Source organism: Bos javanicus, chromosome 10, assembly GCF_032452875.1.
Source record: "Bos javanicus breed banteng chromosome 10, ARS-OSU_banteng_1.0, whole genome shotgun sequence".
NCBI classification, from domain to species: domain Eukaryota; kingdom Metazoa; phylum Chordata; class Mammalia; order Artiodactyla; family Bovidae; genus Bos; species Bos javanicus.
In genome coordinates, this window is record NC_083877.1 from 92,287,085 (window position 1) to 92,303,103 (window position 16,019).

Genomic DNA, 16,019 nt, shown 5'->3' on the forward strand with positions numbered 1-16,019 from the left:
TCCTCTGTCCATGGAATTCTCCAGGCAAGAATACTGGAGTGGATTGCCATTCCCTTCTCCAGGGCATCTTCCCAACCCAGGAATAGAATCCAGGTCTCCCACATGGCAGGCAGATCCCGTGCCAACTGAGCCACCAGGGAAGAACTACCATACGTACAATAACAAAAAGTTCTGCCTATAATACTACATTTCAAGCAGGTGAGATCAGACATCTTCATCGAATGTCACCTCTTCATTTTGGAATTAGTGATCTCAATCTAAGTTACACCATTGTAACAGACAACTCCAAAATACTGTGGACTTATAATTATGAAGATTTATTTTTCCCATAACATCCATCGAGAATTAGCTAAGCTTGGTCCACATCCTTCTGAGGCTCAGGCTGAAATGCAGCCCCATCTCATCTGAGCATTCGTGGGAACTGCCCAAGCAGTTCTGATGCAGGCCCATGTAACAGATATCCAAGTATCTCAGAGCAAGGACCAAGCTAAAACCGTTTTAATAAAGTATGTCTCATCCTCCATGACCAATGCATGTTCATACCAATCCAGAAGGCCAAGATGGAACTGTGACTTCCTAGCCTCCTCAGAGCATGACACAGAAACCTCTCTGTGCAGCTAGAAGACAGCCCCGGCCGGAGGGTCCTTCCCTTCTCTCTCCCCTCCCCTAGCCTCCTCCATTCCCCACTGTCCTCAGCTCCAGGCTTTATTCCCAGCCCCTGCAGGCCTAGGGCTGCACATGCCCACAGTGCAGGCTGCATCCGGGCGCACAGATCTGGAAAGAGATCAGAGAGCAGGCCCACAGCTATCTAGGCAAAGGACTCTAGAGTCCTGGGTAAGTGGACTGTGGTCTAGAAGCTGGAGTGTGGGGACAACGGAAGCCAGAGAAAGCACCAAAACCAGGTCTAACCCAGGGTCTGGGGGCACCGTCTGAAGCAGAGTGGGTGACTTTGACAAAGGGAAAAGCACATGGAAATTTATGCTGGAAATGTGACTTCTACCTGCATTGCACTGGTCAAGAAGCAGGTCCCGTGGTCAAGCCTGACATCAATGGGGTAGGAATATCATCCTGTTGCAAAGGGGCCTCTGTCATGGGGAGGGATCAGGAATGTTTTGGCCACTGATACAGGCCAACTTTGTTTTTATTGCATTTTGCTTTATTGCACCATACAGAAGTTTTGTTTTTTTTTTTAACAGACTGAAGTCTTGTGGTGCCCCTGCATCTAGCAAGTCAATGTTCCAATAGTATTTATTTGCTTACTTTGTGTCTGTGTCCTGTTTTGGCAATTCTTACAATATCTCAAACTTTTCCATTATTACATGGTTATGGTGGTCTGTGATCAGTGATATTTGACATTACTATTATAAGTGCAGATGTGGTGGAAACGGCAAGAGAACTAGAAATGGAGCCTAAAGATGTGACTGAACGGCTGTCATCTCATAATAAAACCTTAACAGGTGAGGACTTGCTTCTTATGAAGAGCAAAGAAAGTGGTTTCTTGAGATGGACATTCCTCGTGGTGAAGATGCTGTGAAGACTGTTGACATGGCAACAAAGGATTCTGAATATTAGGTAAACTTAGTTGATAAATCAGCAGCAGGGTTTGAGAGCACTGACTCCCATTTGGAAAGAAGTGTTACTATGGGTAGAATGCTATCAAGCCTGCTATAGAGAAATCATTTGTGACAGGAAGAGTCAATCAATGTGGTAAACGCCATCGATGTCTTATTTTAAGAAGTTGCCAGAGTCACCTCAACCTCCAGTCAACATCGAGGCAAGACCCTCCACCAGCAAAAAGATGACAACTTGTCAAGGCTCAGGTGTTGATTAGCATTTTTTAGCAATAAAGTATTTTTGAAATTTTTAATCTTTTATTAATCTGGCTGCACCAGGTCTTAGCTGTGGCATGCGGGATCTTCAGTCTTCCTTGAAGCATGCAGAATCTTTAGTTGCAACATGCAGCATCTAGTTCCCTGACCAAGGATTGAAGCCAGGCCCCCTGCATTGGGAGTATTAGCCACTGGATCACCAGGGAAGTCCCCCAAAAGTATTTTTTTAATTATGGTATCTATCTTGCTTTTTAGACATAATGCTATTGCACACAAAATAGACTCTAGTATAGTGTGACTATAACTTTTACTATACTAGGAGACCAAAAAATTTGCATGATCCACTTTATTGCAAAATTCACTTTACTGTGGTGGTCCGGAAAGGAACCTGAAATATATCCAAGGTCTTCTTTCTTTAGACATCAGTTATTGCTGTCATTGTTGCTGTTATTGTTGCTGTTGTTCAGTCACTAAGTCATGTCTGACTCTTTGTGACCCCACGGACTGCAGCATGCTAGACTTCTCTGTCATGCACTACCTCTCAGACTTTGCTCAAATTCAGGTTCATTGAGTCGGTGATGCTATCTAACCATCTCATCCTCTGCTTTCAATCTTCCCCAGGATCAGGGTCTTCTCCAATGACACCAGACACCAGTACTGAGGGTTCAAAGAAGGTGAGCAAAGCCCAGGGGTTGAAAACAAGGATTAACAGCTTACAACTGGTTGCTTTCTCAATGCTTAATGCCTTGCCAGAAGCAGACACTCAGTGTAAGGGAGGTGGGGGGGGGGTGGGTACTGAGATATGCCAAAGTGGAAAATGCCCCCACAATCCCAGCATCCTCTTTGGGAAAAGGACAATTACTTGGCAAAAGGAAAGCAGCAAGTCTCCCGGGATACATTCTGGCTCAAACTAATAATGTGTTGCTTGAGGCAACCAATTTGTACAAACAAACCAACCCTGAAGAGGAGGAGGGGGAGGCCCCTCATGAAAGTAACCCTGGCACTGGCTTCCTGCCCCATCCAGCCCTCTCTCTCACCCCACCTTCCCTCCCACCTCTTTTCAGGAAAGCATTTTATTCCTGATTCTAATTCTGCGGGAAAATGCCATAGACACAAGTGGTTTCCCCAAGCATGCTGATGAGCCCACCCTTCAGTCAGTAAGAAGAGAACAGATAAAAAACAAATTAGCCAGCAACATAAAGTGGGACTTCTTTGGGGTTCCATTTAGCCGTTTTTCCAAAACATGAAAGAATTTTCCTCCCAGAGACTCAGTCCTAGATCTAAAACAAGAGGAATTCTGAGAACCACTTGATATTGCTACCATCATAATAACTACTCCTTATTTTATTCCAGAAACTTTCTGTTCCAGATCTCGTGGAACCTTCAGAATAAACCTGCAAGCTCAGAGTTATCATTATTATTTCCATTCTACAGTTGAGGAAACTGAAGGTCACTGAGGTTAAAGAATCTGCCAGATGTCACAGAGCAGAGAAGCAGCAGAATTGATGTTTGGTCTGTCAAACTCAGAAGATTACGGCTTTCCATTACACTATATTTACTTCCTGCAAAGAATAAGCAACTAGCATTATGCTAGTGAGAAATCAAACACAAGTGCGTGACAGCAAAACCTGAAATTCTAGCCTCCTGTCCAAAGCAAAAGAGGCTAGCACTCAACCCCTCAAAAAACCAGCCTCCAAACGAACGCATATATCATAAAAGAAATTTTAAAATGCTCCAGTAACATGTCTAATTTTCTAAAAGGAAGTATTTTCATGCTTATTTTTTCTGATTTTTAGAATTATCTATGGTTATTATAATCTAGATCCTCCAGAAATAAATGTAGTAAGGAATGGAAAGTCCACTACCCCAGTATAACCAATATTAGCAGTTGGGGATATATCCCATTAATATTTTTTCTATATAATTAGAAATATACACACACACACACAAATATAGCAAAAGTATATATACAGACTGGGGCTTCTGTGGTAGCTCAGTCGGCAAAGAATCTGCCTACAATATAGGCGACCTGGGTTTGATTCCTGGGTTGGAAAGATCCCCTGGAGAAGGGCATAGCAACCCACTCCAGTATTCTTGCCTGGAGAATTCCAGGAGCAAAGGAGCCTGGTGGGCTTCAGTTCACAGGATTGCAAAGAGTTGGACACGACTGAGAGACTAACATATACATATATAGACCAGTATAACAAAATAATCATACATCCTATTCTCTAGCCTGCCTTTTTCAATTAATATAATTGGAACACTTCCCATGCCTGCATAGCATTTCACATTGGCATTTGGGCTTTGTTTGTTTGCTTTGGCTAATACAAATGGTGCTCCTTTGCACATATAGGCACATATCGAATTATTTCCTTGGGATAAACTGATTGTTAAAAAGTGACATTTAAATTGACATCAATAGCGAGAATGCCCTCCAGAAATGTCTTTCTGTGATCCTTGTATGCAAATTCCCAGCTCTCCACTGCCAACACGAGATACATCCAATCATCTGAACTTTACCAAGCTGATGGACATCATTGTTGATCTGCACAACTGATTATAGGCATCATCATCTTTTTGCATAACGTCCGCATTTCTTCTTTTGTGAACTATTATATTTACTTTTGAGTTGGCATGTAAGCCAATGAGTCCAGCAGGATAAACCAACCCCTTCATGAACGAGCAAGCCATTCAACAGGTAAGCAGGCGAAAAGGTTGACTGAGGGGTTTATGAAGCATAAACTCCTTTCTCTTTACTATAACTATGGGAAGTGGGCCTTAAGTGGAGTGTCGGAGCCCAAAATCCAGTTTCCATAGCAAGTAGCATGGGCAGTAACGACTCCAGGAAGACGATACAGGACAGGTTCGTAACGTCAATCTGCCTGCCTCGGGCAGGGCAGGGAGAGGACTTCTTCCAGACTGTGCTTGCATAGTGTTATGGCCTGAATTATATATCCTCCTCAACATTCATATGTTGAAATCCTAACCCTGAGTACCTCAGTATGTGATCTTTTTTGGAGACAGAACCTTTAAAGAAGTCTGTGTATGCGTGTTAAGTCACTCAGTCGTGTCCAACTCTCACAACCCTATGGACTGTAGCCCGCCAGGCTCCTCTTCCATGGGATTCTCCAGGCAAGAATACTGGAGTGGGCTGCCATTTCCTCCTCGAGGGGATCTTCCTGACCCAGGGAGCGAACCCACGTCTCTTATGTCTCCTGCATTGGCAGGCAGGTTCTTTACCACTAGCACCACCTTTAAAGGAGTAGCTAGGCTAAAATGAGGTCATTAGGATGGGCCCTAATCCAGCATAACCATCCTTACAAGAAGAGATCAGGACCCAGACGGACACACACACACACACACATACAGGCAACACCATGTAAAGGACCGGGAGAGAGGCTTCAGAAGGAACCAACTCTGCCGATGCTTTGATTCTGGACATCTAAGCTCCAGAATTGTGAGGAAACAAACGTCTGTCATTGAAGCTGCCCAGTATGTGGTAACTGTCATGACAACCCTAGTAAACTAACAGGCCTGGCACCCCACCCAAGACTCAGGAAAAGCCACGTGTCCACTTGACAGCCGACGCACACCCTGGGGCTGCCACTGTCAGGAGGGCTGACATCTTGCTGCTGTTTATAATGCCGTGTAGAGCGCGTCTCTGTGTTTCCAAATGAACCACAGGGTGGTGACAGGAATATGTTCTGGAAGCTCATGGCAGATGTGAATTCTCCCAAGGACAGCTGCCCTTTTACAGCAGTATCATCCATTTCCTCACTTGACCCAAGCTACGTTGCAAACTCATTGTCTCCCTTGAAATGAACATGAAAAATTAAGCCCCATTTTTTGAAGAAAGTCTATTTTAACTAAGAGTCATCTCCGACTCTTTGTGACCCCATGGACTATACAGTCCTTGGAATTCTCAAGGCCAGAATACTGCAGTGGGTAGCCTTTCCCTTCTCCAGGGGATCTTCCCAACCCAGTGATCGGACCCAGGTCTCCCGCATTGCGGGTGGATTCTTTACCAGCCAAGCCACAAGGGAAGCCTCAGAATACTGGAGTGGGTAGCCTATCCCTTCTCCAGAGGATCTCCCCAACCCAGGAATTGAACTGGGGTCTCCCGCATTGCAGGCAGATTCTTTACCAACTGAGCTATCAGGGAAACCCCATTTTAACATTAACCAGGAGCTTTTCTAAGCTCTGAGAAGTGGAAGGAAGAGATGGCCCCAAGGCAAAGTCAGGTGGCGGGTAACAGATCTGTAAGAAAATCTCAAAGAGAAGACAGCCAGCAGCTTATTGCCAAAGAGCCCCCAAGATGAATCACAGAGACCAGACCATATCCCACCCAAACCTCAGCACCAGGACATATTTGCTTGGGAGTCAAGAGACCTCCTATGGTCACAGCTCATTAAGGTGTCAAACTTCCCATTAAGGGAAAAATCGCCTTCTTGGATCTCAGGGCTTCCATCTCCACTCGTTCCACAGGGTTTAAATTTTTAGGAGTGAACTGAAGCCTCAAGAAAGAAGGGTTCACTGTTTAATTCAGGAAAAGGAAGAAAAGAAGGGAGGGAAGGAGAGTGCGAGGGAAGAGATGAAACATTCAGAGAGAAATAAAAGGAAAAATTATCGTTATGCCTGGCCAGTCTTTTAGAAATTTTTTTAAAATTTTATTTATTTATTTTTGGCTGTCCTGGGTCTCTGTAGCTGTGTATGGACCTTCTCTAGCTGCAGCGAGCTGGGGTCACCCTCCAGTTGCAGTACTCAGGCTTCTCCTTGCGTTGGCTTCTCTGTGTTGCGGAGCGCAGGCTCTAGGGCAGGGGCTCAGTGGTTGTGGCACACAGGCTCAGGGGTACCTGAGCAGGTGGGATCCTCCAGGACCAGGGATCGAACTCATGTCCTCTGCAGTGGCAGGTGGATTCTTAAACACTGGGCCACCAAGGTAGTTCTTAGGTTTTCAAACGAGTCACAGAATGGGCGAGAGACCAGGAATGACAAAGCCTGACTCTGTTGCTAATACTTTCTAGGCTTTGATTTTCTTGCCTGTAAAGTGGGAGAAATTCTACTAAATAATCTCTGACATTTTTTCTAACTTTAATGGCTAAAGAATCCAAACCAACCCCTATGATTCCAAACCAAACATGAAGACATCCATTTCCAGAGGCTCAGGGCTAATAACACACCCTGGAGAGGGCCCGTGTGCCAGCCACCATGGTTTGAGCATTTTATGCCCACTGTTATTTTGTTGAGTTCCAGTTAAAATCTTATTATCAGGGAAAAAAGCAGAGCTTTCCCTCTTGGAAGCCTCACTTTGCTAGGTGTTGAATGGTTTGCACAAAAGCTTTAGTGAGCAATTTCTATCTTAAATCAAATTAGTGGTGTTAAATCACTCACCTGGGAAGCTACTTATCAGGGATGACACCATCCTTCACAGGTGGATCCAATAAGCTTATATTTAAAATAGTGAGTAAATTAATTCAAACCTGTGGCCAGAGGAACTCACTTCTAGTGAGTAAGCCAAAGATCTCATTCAGGTTTTTCTGGAACATCTAGCAGAAAACCCAAACAGACTTTTTGGCCAACCCAACATTTTTCTTAATTTCTTTTTCTAGACTTGAGTATCTGGGACCAAAGTATTTTGAGGCAAGTTTCCCCACCTCCCTACCCCTGAGGTTGTAGGCAAGGGCATAATGCTGATGCAATGTGGCAAAAAAGGAGAGAAATAATGAAAAACATGCATCGGATGCCTCCTTGATTCCTGCCATTGTGCTGGAGACCAGACTGTAGGAATGATTCAAACATGGAAACATCCTTGTTGCCCTGGAGGACCTGAGCCTGTAGGGAAATGACTTCCATGCAAAGATCCCTCTACCAAAGGTAGAAGACACGGTAGACACACGGGGGCCTAAAGTAAAGCTCGGAGAGAACCCGCTTGGGGTGGCTTTGTTGGAATGCCATACTTAGCACGAAGTAAGGACTTCGTGTGAAAAAACATCACTTGAGTTTTATTTTAAACCAGGAGTAGGTTTGTCATATTGGGGGGGAATGAGCTATTCAGGATAATAATCAAGAGTGGAGGCATGGAGGTGGAACCATGTGATGGGGACTCTGTCCCTTCTAAACCCTAAATGTCTGTTTTTAAAAGTGTTGCCATTTGTTTATTTATGGCTGCCCTGGGTCTTTGTTGCAGTGCACAGGCTCTTCAATGCTGCGTGTGGGCTTTCTCTACTTGCAGTGAGCAGGGCGGGCTACTCCCAAGATGCGGCACTCGGGATTCTTGCTGTGGTGGCTTCTCTTGTTACGGAGCACGGGCTCTGGAGTGGACCCAGTAGATGTGGCACATGGGCTTAGATGCCCCGTGGCATGGGGGATCTTAGATCCTGGACCTGAACCCATGTCCCCTGCACTGGTAGGTGGATTCTTCACCACTGGACCACCAGGGGAGTCCCCTAAAGGTCTTTTGAATCTGTTCAGTTCCTAACAGGGCACTAACTGAGCTCAGGGCACTAACCGAGTTCACTGCCCTAGTCCAAGCCACCATGTGTGTTACCTGGATGACAGCAGAATATTAATACCACCATTAATACGGCCACTAATACAGTCAATAACTACCACAGTTTCTAAGTTGCAATGAGATACATGATACTTTGCGATAATCTGTCTTATAAACTTATAATGTGTGAATATCTATGATTTCTGTGGATGATTAAGGGGTACTGCAAATGCTACTACAGTTTGCTCCCTGCACTAATAAGTGAAGGAAAGCCTCCTTTTACTAACCTCCCTTGAGGTGAGAGACAATAACAACCTGTTATCCAAGGTCATGTGCTCAGTCGCTCAGTCCTGTCCGACTCTCTGCGACCCCAAGGACTGTAGCCCGCCAGGCTCCTCTGTCCATGGGATTCTCCAGGCAACAACACTGGAGTGGGTTGCCATTTCCTCCTCCAGGGGACCTTTCCAACCCAGGGATCAAACCCGCATCTCCTGCATTGCAGGTGGATTCTTTACCACTGAGCTATGAGGGGAGCCCCATCCAAGTTCATGGACTCTTTCAATTCTAAGTGGTATCTAGTTTAGATCACCTGTTTGGCACTAGAGGAACACAGCCTCTTAAGTTCTGCCCTGTAGGAGTGGATGCCATGACATGGTCCTTGCAGAGAGCTCTGCTACAGGACGGGCGGAGCTGCACAGCGTCAACAAGCCTGGGCATCAATCTGAATTCTGTCACTTAACTAATGTGTGCCTCTGGGTGTCATCATCTGTAAAGCTGAAGATCACAACAGTACACAGAACAATTCAGAAGGTAATCAATAAAAGGCACTGCAGTTGTCACTTCCTCTTCAGGACTAGTGCATTAGCAATTCTAAAAGGGATTTGCAAAATCTCTGGTTGGAGGTCACAGTTTTTTGTTTTTGTTTGTTTACCAAGTAGTTGTCAAAGATCTGGTTTAGATCATCTGTATGGAGCACAGCATCTAAAACTCTGCCACTCCTTCTCAGATTTTGCTTTACACAGATGGTTCAATAGTCACAAGGACTGTCACAAAAACACTTTCCCCAAATCACCTTCTTTGCACTCTGACATATGCTGGGTAAGTGAGATTCTGAGATACCAAACAGAGAGACAATCCCCCACTGCACACATATACATTCACATACAATTTAAAACATCCTTGTTGTTCTTTAGTCACTGAAGTTGTGTCTGACTCTTGCAACGCTATGGATGGTAGCTCACCAGGCTCCTCTGTCCATGGGATTCTCCAGGCAAGAATACTGGAGTGGGTTGCCATTTCCTTCTCCAGGGGATCTTCCTGACCCAAGGATCAAACCTTCGTCTCCTGCATTGGTAAGTGGATTCTTTACTACTGAGCCACCTGGGAAGCCCAAAAGGTGATAATAAGATGCAAATAAGAAAACAAAATGAATGGATACCACTGGATAAATGCCTAACATTTGAAAACACAGGGGAAAAAGTCATCTTTTCAGACTAGCTGTAACTATTTGTTCTCTTTTACTTCTTCCCTGTTATGAAGTTACACTTCAATTAGCAAATACACTTAAGCCTAGATAATTGGAGAGTAGGATTGGGAACACAGGCCGTCCAGCCCTTTATCAGAATAGTTAATTTATTCTACGAGGATCCACTGTGTAATTTCAATGTGCCAGGCACACTATGGGAACATAAAATGAATAGGATGTGGTTCCAGCTTCCAAAAAGGTCTCAGTCTAGTGGGGACTCCTGAACAAGTCATTGCCATCCGGTGAGATCGACCCAGAGGGAGGTTTGTACACGGTCCCTGGGATGTAGAGGAAGCAGTGCCAGGCCCCAGGAGGGCTGTCTGCAGCCCCTGTCCACACTCACTGCATCCACAAACATTAGCCTCTCATTCCCAGGAACCAGGTGGGGAAACGGAGGAGAGAGACTGGGACTGAATCCCAACGCTACTCTTTAGAGTCATGTGTCTTTGGCCAGATAATTGCATATCTTTAGCCATGTTTCTGCATCTATAAAATGAAATAGTAATATCTACTTCAGTTCAGTTGCTCAGTCGAGTCTGACTCTTTTTGACCCCATGAACGCCAGGCCTCCCTGTCCATCACCAACTCCTGGAGTCCACCCAAACCCATGTCCATCGAGTCGGTGATGCCATCCAACCATCTCATCCTCTGTTGTCCCCTTCTCCTCCTGCCCTCAATCTTTCCCAGCATCAGGGTCTTTTCAAATGAGTCAGCTCTTCGCATCAGCTGGCCAAAGTATTGGAGTTTCAGCTTCAACATCAGTCCTTCCAATGAATATTCAGGACTGATTTCCTTTAGGATGGACTGGTTGGATCTCCTTGCAGTCCAAGGGACTCTCAAGGGTCTTCTCCAACACCACAGTTCAAAAGCATCAATTCTTCAGTGCTCAGCTTTCTTTATAGTCCAACTCTCACATCCACACATGACCACTGGAAAAACCATAGCCTTGACTGCTGCTGCTGCTAAGTTGCTTCACTCGTGTCCGACTCTGTGCAACCCCATAGACGGCAGCCCACCAGGCTCCCCCATCACTGGGACTCTCCAGGCAAGAACACTGGAATGGGTTGCCATTTCCTTCTCCAGCCTTGACTAGATGGATCTAAAAGATTGTAAAGATTAAATATGTGTATATGTGTGTGACATACTAGATTTTCTGTAGATGAAAATTATTTTCTGGCACATACTAGATGCTCTATAGATAAAAACTATTTTTAAAGTTATATATAATAATCCTTTCAAAGGCAAAAATTTGCCTGGAAATTATCCATTCTTCATAGACAGATGTCATATATCTCACTCTTCTCTATATTTGCGATGACAGGTAAAATACCAGTTTTACTCAAAAAGAAGTTTGTGTTTCTGAGAAACTTTTGAACCTCTCTGGAGAAACTTTCAAAGAAAGCAATCACAAAGTTTTAAAACACTGATTTAAATCCAAAATGTACAACCTAGTGGAAACAAACCATAGCACAGGGGGGGAAAAAAGGTACAATCTGTTTGTAAGCCAAATACTAAGTTACATCTTAAAAATGCATTCCAATATACACTGTGCGTCCTAAGTCGCTTCAGTTGTGTTCAAGCCTGTGCGACCCTATGGACGGCAGGCCACCAGGCTCCTGTGTCCATGGGATTCTCCAGGCAAGAACACTGGAGTGGGTTGCCATGCCCTCCTCCAGAGGATCTTCCTGACCCAGGGACAGAACCCACGTCTCTTACATCTCCTGTATTGGCAGGCAGGTTCTTTACCACTGCTGCTGCTGCTAAGTCACTTCAGTCGTGTCCCACTCTGTGCGACCCCAGAGGGGGCAGCCCACCAGGCTCCCCGTCCCTGGGATTCTCCAGGCAAGAACACTGGAGTGGGTTACCATTTCCTTCTCCAATGCATGAAAGTGAAAAGTGAAAGTGAAGTCGAGCAGTCGTGTCCGACTCTTTTCGACCCCATGGACTGCAGCCCACCAGGCTCCTCCATCCAAGGGATTTTCCAGGCAAGAGTACTGGAGTAGGTGCCATTGCCTTCTCTCTTTACCACTAGGTGTACACAAATACTGTTTGATTCTACTGATTCTACTTATATGAGGTACTTAGAATAGTCAAATTCAGAGTCAGAAAGTACAGGGGTGGGGAGGTGGGGAGTTGGTACTTAATGGGGACTGAGTTTCAGGTTAGGAAGATGAAAAATTCAGGAGATGGATGACGCTGAGAGTTGCACAACAATGTGAATGAACTTCGTGCCACTGAACTGTACAGTTAAATATGGTTAAAGCAATATGTTTTATATCATGTGACTTCTACCCCCCCAAAAAAAAATTTTAAAAAGAAGAACATCAAGGATCCTGGGCATCCTAAAAACAGAAATGGGGACAAATTTATATTTGTTAATGAAAGAGAAAGGCTTTCCTGATAGCTTCCCTGGTGGCTTAGATGGTAAAGAATCTGCCTGCAGTGAGGGAGACTTGGGTTTGATCCCTGGGTTGAGAAGATCCCCTGGAAGAGGGCATGGCAACCCACTCCAGTATTCTGGCCTGGAGAATCCTTGCAAAGAGTTGGACAAGACTGAATGACTTTCACTTTCAATGAAAGAGAAAAAGATGTAGTTTGTTTAAAAGTATGTTCTACTGTCCTTTAATGTTGAGGAGACTAATGCTCAAGAGGAATATGAGTTATCACTGATATTTGTAGCTGGGTAAAGAATTTCTAAAATAAGTTAACTCATTTCGTCTTCCACACAAAATATATTCAAGGCGAAAAGAAAATCATGAAATACAAATATGCCTTAGGAATAACCAGAATCGTGGACTTGGCTGATGGCACAGTGGTTAAGAGTTCGCCTGCTAATGCAAGGTCACGGGTTCGATCCACGTGCTGCAAGCGAGCGGAGTCCGGGAGCCACAATTAGAGAGTGCTCCCCACTCACTGCAACTAGAGAAAGTCTGTGCGCAGCAACAAAGACCCAGAGCAGCCAAAAATAGATATATAATAAATCAAAAATTAAAAAAAAAAAAAAAGAATAACCAGCATCCCCTGTAACCCCATCATGCTCAATGATAATCACCGTTTACTGGGACTCTGGGCCCCTGAACCTAGTCTTCTACCAGCGGCAGCAGGATTATGAGAAAGCAGGCAACAGAGAAACATGTTACATCCTGCAAAGAGCCACACGGCCCCTGTGATGTTTTCACATCACCCTTAACCAGTCATTGAAAACAGAAACTTTCTGAGCATCTAAGAAATGCTTGTCACAAAAAAGTGAATTATCCAGTCCAAAGCTTTCTACCCATCATAAACATTTGTGTCTGAGAAAAGAAAAAGTCCAAAATCCCTGGGGATATCCTACTGCTCTGGCAGAATTCCACTGTGATCAGTTAAATGCAAATAAATCAAGAACATCTGGTCTACATTTATTTTACAGCCCACAAGGGCTTTAAATACAAAGAATGTTTGGCAAAATGTAGTCTTGAGTCTATTGAATGAGAATTTTTAAAAAGGCCAAAAGGTATAGCAGAGCGTGAGACAAAGGAGAGCGACCTTTGTAAATCCAGAGAAGTTTGTCCAAGTGTTTCCTTCTGGTTTCTCTGGATTCCCAACACTTTAGCAATGGCATGTGCTTCCAGCACAAATCTGCGAATTTATGTATGTTTGGGTTTCTGTACCTTGAGATCTGCCCAGGTAGCCAGGTAGGCACTATGGGTGAATGTAAGACCAAATTTATTTGAATACATATATAAACATAGGTGTGTGTACATATACATACATTGTTGCTGTTTAGCTGCTGAGTCGTGCCAACTCGTGACCCCACAGCCACCAAGGAAGCCTGGATATACATGTATACACACACAAATATAAATTATACATATATGTAGATCCATATGTAATATATCATTTCAGGAGGCTTCAAAATCTTTAACAAGCTAATACATGCTATGACTCTGTCTTTAATAAGCTAATACATGTTACGACTCTCCGGAGAGTCCAGCATTCTGGCTTTTCTTAGGCTTCTGCATGGGACACACTTGGGCTTCCCTGGTGGCTCAGATGGTAAAGAATCTGCCTGCAATGCAGGAAGACCCGGGTTCAATCCCTGGGTCGGGAAGATCCCCTTGAGAAGGGAATGGCAGCCCACTCCAGTATTCTTGCCTAGAGAATTCCATGGACAGAGCGGCCCAGCGGGCTACGGTCCATGGGGTCTCAAAGGGTCAGACACAACTGAGCAACTAACACACACACGTGGACACACCTGGGAGAAATGCTGGACTCAGATCCACGTGGGATACAGATGTCTGGGATGCAGAGGAGTCTCACCACCTGCAATCCTACTCCTTTCATCCAAGGAGCCATTCAACAGACAAGGAGTAAACACCTGCTGTGTGCTTCACCCAGCATGACACGCCTCCGTTTGCACACAGGACCGAGCACTCTAATCGCACGCTAAAACAACACCTTTCCTGTGCATAAAACAAAACCAAAATGCAGACCCACCACTTGGCAGCAGCCTGTGCGACGGCGAACGTTTCTGTATTTTCTCTTCCCTGGGTTGCCATGGACTTCTGAGGCAGAAGGCTGATTTTTTATTTCTTGGCCCCTCTATTTACCAACTCAGGTAAAACTAGTGGCCTTACAGAGGTACTCTGACCGCTGAAGACAACAGGGTGTGCCTGTCATCTGGCGGAAGGGGACCCTGGGGAGACAGGGTGTTACTGGGGGATCTGGCCTGTTCCCACCCATGCCATCTGCACTGGCAAGTCGAACCCCAGAGCAGACATCCACACGGCTCTCCAGCTCTGCCCTCAGCCTGTGATTTAACCAAGGTGAGGGGATTTGGGGAATGTTTGCCTTCCTCCTCCTAATTATCCCCTTGGTGAGAAAATGATAAGAGAGGGGTAGGCTGATCACAGAGTCTCTCTTCCACAATTACAGTGGGAATCGGGGGCTGCCTAGAGACACTGCCAATCCGCTACAGAACAGCTGCCCTGGGGGGCAAGGAAGGGCCAAGGCTTGCTGCGGGGGGTACAGAGCAACAGAGCCAAAGTAAGCCGGCCGGGCCCACCCGGGGCCACCGAGATCCCACTCCACACAGGAGAGGGACCACGAGCATCAGCCTCGCCCCATCCCATTCTCCACTTGTTCACCTCAACCCTCACCCAAAGCCATTCTCCACCCACCAAGACCTGCTGCGTGATCTGGCGGCTGACCGCTACGAGCTTTGTGCCCTTTGGTTTCTGATGAGGTCTGCCGATGGGAGCACCAGCACAAGTTCGGGGGGGGGTTATTTCCCTCGCCCTCCCCACTTCACCGAGCCCCTGGCAGGGGTGCTATTCTTGCAACCTATGGGACAGTCCCTGTCTCGTGACTCTAAGCTCTCGCTGCCTCTGTAAGCAGTCCTTGCATTAAACTCCCTTCAGATGAACCCCTTTGAGGGCACCATCCACTTCCTGCCAGGACCCCGACCAAAAGACACAGGGGGTAGGCCTTCTCTACAAAAAGGTAGATACTGAACATAATTATAAGCTTTGGGGACCGATAAGCAGCGTTCAGTTCAGCCTAGGACTCTGATCTTCATCATCTGAACCTCTAGGAATGAAAGCAATTTTCACATAAGAGGAGACTGAAAAAATTCAACCTGAGGCCAGCGATTTTGACTCTTCCTGCAGTGAGGAGCCCACCTCTACTTCTTTTAAGCAACCAGAACCCTGGGGCAGGAGACAGAGGAAATTATCCTCGATGAGCCTTTATTCTGTGTCAGGCATTGTGTAATTGTTATACATAAACTGTCTCACTTGGAATGAGTAGTAATTTGGCAGAGGTAAGTACTATTCTTATGGCCATTTTTCAGATGGGGAGACTGAGTCCTAAAGCTATTAAGAATCTTGCCTGAGGTCACAACGGCCGAAGGAGGATGCAAACCTGAGCAGTCTGACTCCAGCGGCTGTTTGCTCTTGGCAAATATACTGCATGCCTCCTCCTCCTGGGGAAGGCTGGGCCAGGAGATTGGGAGCAAGGAGAAGCGAAGGGAGCCAAGCACAGCTGCAGCTTCTGACTTCCCATCTACGAGATGGTCCCATCCATGAAATGCTTCCCATGGGGGAGATGGGTGTGTATTCTAGCCGCAGACCAAGAACATCAGTCACAGAGCATCAACCAGAACTGAGAGAGTGTCAGGGCAAACAAAACACAATAA

General features: G+C 45.5%; 1 protein-coding gene across 6 annotated transcripts in view; it reads right to left on the reverse strand.

The window, feature by feature from the left end:
- Nucleotides 1-16,019, reverse strand: part of STON2 (stonin 2) — a 182,013-nt gene that overhangs the window by 85,725 nt on the left and 80,269 nt on the right. The window lies entirely within an intron of this gene.